Raw genomic sequence first — 6714 nt, 5'->3', positions numbered from 1 at the left:
TTACAGCCACTCTTGCTAAAGGAGCTAAAACAGATTTGTCATAAAATCCCAGGGAGCAGTTTCTGGATTTTTTTTTTTTTGCTCCATCACAGCTTTCCAGAATGATCTGTTGTAAAAAAAAAAAAAAATTGGATTTGGATAAAACGTGCGTCACAATTGGATGTGCAAGACTCCATAATCGGAACGCAAGCAGCAACCTTGGAAGTTCTCTAAACCCAGTTTTGGGAATTATTTTACACATACTAGATTCAGAGATAGATATGGAAGATAACCTTAATCTACATTGATCCTTAGCTGACTGATTTAAGGCCAACACTTCACCATCTGTGTCTCAACAACAGGGCTCCAGGGCGGAGGAATCTCTCTGTAACACGTCTGCGAGTGCCGTTTGTTGTCAAAAAATCCACATCTCAGCACTCGGCATTAAAAATGCAGCACCCTTTGTGTCTCATGTCCCCCCACCGCCCCGCATTTTACTTTCTGTAAATGAATTTGATCAGATTAAATAAGAGATGTAGATTGAAACCAACAGCGCTGTGAGGGTAAATAGACATGTTCTCAGCACATTTGAAGCTCTGGCCCATATCAGACAGTTCTGCTGTAACACGTTTTACTCTGCAACATGTGAATCTGTTTCAGAGCATCTGTAAAGTGTCTGTCTTTTACATAATTTCCACACACTGTTCCAGTGGAGGATATTTTCGGTGTCTTTGGCTACGTTCACACAGCAGACAATGTGACCCATACCCAATTTTTTCACTGCAATCTGATGTTTTCACCCCCAAAAGAATCCAATCTGTGCCACTTCCACATGCGGTACTCAACTGTACATATCGGACAGCTTTCAAAGCGTGAGCGGTCCAAATAGTTATGTCGCATTTATCAGACTTTTATGTAACTGATGTGAGATATGCGTTACAGTTCTCCACCAGAAGAAGCCAGATGCGGTAAATATGGACGTAAAGAATGGCTGAAAGTTAGAGTTCTGAAATTACAAAGAAGTAATTTCAGAACATCAGAATCCCTCCGCTCCTTGTTCCACCATGCATCCAAACAGACTGTTCAACAGAAGCTGCTGTCAATAAGCCACAAAAAGGCCATCGCTACTAGTTCTGCTTTCTTTCCACTATCTTCCTTAATCCTGTTACTGTGTGACGATACTGTCAGCTCCCACTGCTGAATAACTTTAAAATTCATCCATATGGTGGCATCCATTTTTACTTATTGTAATGAAGAGAGCTTCATTACTGGGTCTATTTTTATTTAAGTCACTGTATAGCACTTTAAAAGCACTTTTTGCACTTTATTAACAAGCACTTTATTTAGCACTGCACTTTAAGCAGAGATTTGCACATAAATAACAATTTGCACACGAGAAGTTTTAATTGTATTTATTGAATATTTTAGTAATTAGCATGTAGCCTTTTGTTCTGGGCTCTGCACAGCTGCTCCTCATTGGAAAGTGAGGTGGTTGCATGTGGAGGGAGGATTATTGTTACTCAGAGCAATGAGCTACTGGTGGGTAAAATTGAGCAAATGTTTGTGCATAATCTGTTAGGTGTGGAGTGCTGATATTGGGTGACTCACCTGTCTTTTCCGTGTCCTCTCCAGGGTGTTTGGACAAATACAACCCCGGGGGTCCAGACACCATTTATAGGTTCCGGGAGAGGCCATTGAAAAGTGTGGGGAGATAATTTATGGGTTTTTTGTGGTGTTTCATTTGGTGTAAAATAAAATATAAAATAGTTATAAAGTAAATTTAAATGTTTATATTTAATAAAGTGTATTTTATTTAAATAGGTGGAGATTTGTTAAGTGAGATCCCCCTGTGAATTGGAGGTGGTTGGGTCCAACACAGCTGAGACTATTTAAGCCTGTAGTTTCACCTGTGTGAGGGATGATTGTTATTGAGTGTGTGTTGATGCTGTGAGGAGAATAAACCAACTGCTGTTTCCACCGGACTCTACCTCTCGTAATCTTCTGCACCGTAAAATCCAACCGCAAACAGCCGCCTTGTTACACTTGTATGTAAAAAAAACACTATGCGGCATTTATGTTTTTCGTCTGTACTTTGTGGTAGTAAACTGTTCACACAGAACACAGAAGTCTTATTGCGGTCGCAGTATTCAGTAGACGGCCCTGATCTCCGTCCTAGAGAGAACTAGTGATCTGAAGAGGTGCACGAGTGAGGCGGCCTACAAACCAAACTCAGTCCCACCAGTTCTGTCAGGAGGAACAGGCCAGAACTCCAGCAAACTGCCGTAAGAAGCTTCAGGAAGAAAAACCCAAAAGATTTGACCTCAAGGTTTCACCCTGGAGGAAACAACGGTTTGACAAAAGTAGTAGTAAGACTCCACCATATAGGAATTCAGACAGCAACAATCAGGCTTATAGCATTGAAGTGTCTTTATTCCAGCTACTAACAACATGAGCCACATAGTGACTTGTTTTATTTGCCAGGTGGGTTTCCCTTTGAGCCTCCCTTCACCAGAAAAAGCAGCAGTAAGCCGTGTTATCTCATCTGGGCCTTGTGTGTCATGTATGCAGTGAGCAGAGAGTTGGCGGGGAGGCTCTGTAAACACGGCATTATTGGGAGCACACATGTCTGCCTTCTGAAACATCAGTCTCACACTGAGGCTGTCAAAGAAAGGCAGCGCAGACTCACAGCGCAGCGCACACAACGGGAACGGACCTGTGGCATCACTTTCAAATGCAATCAGAGATCAGCAACCCGAACTGCAAAATGAAATGTGCGCCGCAGCTGGGTGTGCTTCGGAGCCGAGTGTCTTACTTTGGAGGAAGAACAAATAAAGGGTTTGCAAAAAAAAGGATAAATCAGATGGCAGCATGTCTTTTTTTTTAAAGAGAAGTGAACAAAAATCATTAAGCGGAGGGACACGTTGGACTGTTGTCTCATTTGAATAGAGATAATCACCTCGTTTTCCGTGACAAGAGAGGGAAATAGAAAAAGGCGCTCCTCCAGCACCGCTGTGAAATGCAATCATTGTCGAACTTGAGGTTTTTTACCAAAACTAGCAGGTCTTCCTGTCATTGTTTCAACGCCGCCCACTCGTGAGCCAAAAAAAGCCGACAGAAAGGAAGCGAAAACGGAGCCATTTATGAGATGCCTTGTGCACTGAGCACACATCCTGCCATAAGTTGGAATGCTTTCAGTGCTCAGATGTTAAAACGGTTCTGGATAATGACTGCGAGAGACTTTAGCGCTTTGAAGTGCTTCTCAGAGACGAGGCGCTCTGACTGTCACCTGTCTGTCTCTCCTCTGGTTTTAATTGAACTCCCTCATAGGCTGTGCCTTAATGCCTCATCACAGTCTCCACTGTAGTGAGGCAGAGGAAGTTTTTAGGCAGCCACGATGCTAAAAGAACCAAATCTCTGCGGTTCTCCACGGCCCGGGGAAAAAAAGACGGCTTTTTCTCTCCGTCTGTCTTCCTGGCTTTGGTCCAGGCTTCCTTATGACTGGGACATTCAGGGGGAGCCAAAGCGACTGAGTCACTGTGATGTCCTTATTTTAAACACACACACAAAAAAGTTCTCGCTCCAAGTTATGCGCACGTACGATCCTTGCGCCACTTAGGGAGAAAACAGCCGCATGAGAGCGGCTTTTGATGCGTAGAAAAATATGAAGGCATCATATTTATCCCCACTCTCCTTCACAGAGACGGCGCGGTTGAAAGCGGCAGTGGGAGCGCGCTGAAGGATGAGGATTAACAATGACATAACATGAAGAGGAGGTCTGTCAGAGCGGTGACACCTCGTTTCGCCTGCCTTTTGTCTGATTACCCCAACAGCGGCCTGCCAATGACAGGGATGATCACAGGAAGCGGGAAGAACACAACTGTCAGGCTTTACGCTGCAAAAGCCCAATTCTCACCATTTCTGCTGCTACAAACCAGATTCTAGGGAGGAATCAGGAGACAGTGAGGGAGGAAGGGGGGAGGAGGAGGAGGGGAAAGAGTGAGGGAAAAGGACACACGGACAGCTTACAGGGGATACAAACCAAAAGATTATGGTAATCTTCCCTTCTTTGTCCTCCGCGAAATGTTTTCGTACTACGCCTTTTATCTGTGTAAGAAGGGATGTGAACCTCTTCAGTTAGTGACAGTGGGCACTTTCTGTGTGGTTTCTGGGTAATTAGCACCAGTAGCAGGCTCTTTCTTTTTCTCTGCTCAAGCTTATGGTCTTCTTAGGGACGGCAACAGGGGATTTTCACCTCCCCCACCCCGCCCTCCAACCCTCCAACCCTCCGTCTGCTCTTAAGGAGCGATTCCCAGCCCCGGCCGAGCCGCCACAACCATCTGTTAGCGCTAGGAGGATCAAAAACCTTCAAGACTCTCAGCGCTGCTGACAATCAAATGGACAGCTTAAGTTCAGACAGGTGACTGAATTAATTATTCTATTCAGGGTGAAACTGAGATGTTTTCAATGGAGTGGTCAATGGACTGCTCATATGCCCTGCGCCGCTTTTTGTTCTAGCGTCAAAACTGTGAAAAAAAACCCCCAAAAAACAAAAAAAGCAAATAATGTGATTCTTTTACAACAGAATAATTAACCTGAAGCTTTATTGTTATTGAATGTACGCCAAGTACCTAAAAATGATGGTAAAATTGTTATTTGTGTCTTGAGGTGTCATAATCTGACTTTATAATTTCTCTTGGTGGCCATTTTGCTGAATTGGTGGGGTGGCGCTAAATTGAACCGCTAATCTTTTTTCCCATGCAGAGCGACCAAAGCTAAAGGATAAATTGGCCCGCCGCCACCACAAACACACCTTTTCAATTTAAGATAATACCAATATGAGACCTGAAAGAACACCCAAAGCTTATGCTCATCATATCAACCGGGGCTTTTCAACAGAAGGTCAAAGGTGACCCTCAGATAAAGTGCTAGACAAGAGATCAGTGGGGACCGTCCCTGCTACACCTAAAGAGAGCCTTAAAAGCGATACGTTTTCTTCATCATAAGTGCTGGCAATCCTGAGTGAATTTGTCTTCTTTTTCCTTCAACCTTTGATGTTTTTGTGTTTTTTTTTCCCCCAGTTTTTCCTTCAACAACACCTTCTCGCTCCACTCCAGTGGATGAAGCCTCTTTTTGTTGTGGTTCAAGCTGCATCTTATTGTCTCTGTCACGGGTGCTTTGTCTTACCAAAGCCCACTGCACCCTCAGAAAAGCAGGGGGGGCTTCATCAAAGCTGAGGCGAGATGGACTCAACAACAGTGGATTAAGGTCTTCTGCATGATAAAGTCCCTACCTAGGGCTGGAATTAACTTAATATGTGAAAGAATGTTATTGAGAGGGAATAAAGTGCCAAAAAGCTCCGTCATTCTCTTCGTAATGTCCTAATCCAGCGCCTGACACAGAGACCTTGGGCTGGAGTTTGTTAATCACAGAGATGCCCATCTGTATTCCCTGTCCTTTAAGCTATTTAAACTTCGCCTAAACTCAATTATTGTCCCTGGGAGACCAAAATGGCATATTAAGCTACGTGAAAGGGTATTCAGACCAGGGGGGAGTGGGAAAAAAAGGGAATCCCAGCCTGAAAATGAGGAGATGTCTATGCAGCCCAATTGAAGTACAGCTAAACAGATTAGAGGCACAATCTACTGACCTGAAAAATAACGTGACAATGAGTTAAAAGACGAGGAATCTCACTTTCAAAGCGTCCTCTAAACTGTTAAGCAACCTAGTCATAGTGGATGTTAGAGATGGTGTTTCAGCGTGTATTCTTCTATTTACGGCTCTCGCAGGGAGAGGTGCTTAGGGCCGAATATGTTCAAGGGACACACCGCACTTATTCCATCACAGATAAAACTTGTTGGATGTTTCTCTGTGGAGGGGTTAGTATCTCAACACGTTCTAACAACCATTGCTTGTAAAGAGCCAACAGTGAGCCAAGAGCAAGTAAAAAAAATAAATTAATTTAAAAAAAAGGGTTAGCGTTAATTAGATTTTATATAATTAACTAAAATATTTAGTCTCTAAACTGGCTGGATAAGCTTAACATTGTGTTTCACATGGGAAGGTTGTTACACAACACATACCAGAAGTGTTTTCATTTAGATAACCATAAATGTCCAATAACCATCTCTTTTTATATTTGTTTGAAATATTAAGTTAAATAATTCTCACTAAAACCAGTAAGATAGAGCACATCACCCAGTTCTAAAGTCCTTTAGAACTGGACTTTAGCTCAGAGAATAGACTTTAAAATAATGTTAGTTTCTAAATCACTGAACGGTTTAGCACCAAAATACATTAAAGATCTGCTGTTGTTCAACCTTCCAGACCTCTCAGGTCTTCTGGTTCTGCTCTACATCTCCAGAACCAGAACCAAACGAGGAGAAGCAGCATTCAGCTTCTATGCACCACAAATCTGGAACAAACTTCTAGAAAACTGTAAAAAAAAACATCCAAAACGCTGAGTGCCTTTAAATGAAACGCTAACCAACAGTCAGATGTGTAATGACAGCACTTGGAAAAAAAATTTTTTCAGTTGTTGAAACACAAATAACCTGGACTTAAATAATAAGGAACATCTAATGTATTTAATCAGAAAGTCATGAAGAATAAAAAGTTGACAGGAGATGCTGGACAGGCCACAAACAACTTCTTCTACTTTTTGCTCTTTGGTTGACCACACAGTGGCAGTGCTGTCGAAACATGTGTGAGCCACACATGCTACAGAAATTCACAAAA

The sequence above is a fragment of the Poecilia formosa genome, unplaced genomic scaffold (genome assembly GCF_000485575.1).
Source record: "Poecilia formosa unplaced genomic scaffold, Poecilia_formosa-5.1.2 Scaffold65, whole genome shotgun sequence".
In the NCBI taxonomy this organism is placed as follows: Eukaryota; Metazoa; Chordata; class Actinopteri; order Cyprinodontiformes; family Poeciliidae; genus Poecilia; species Poecilia formosa.
This window is presented reverse-complemented; position numbering follows the sequence as displayed.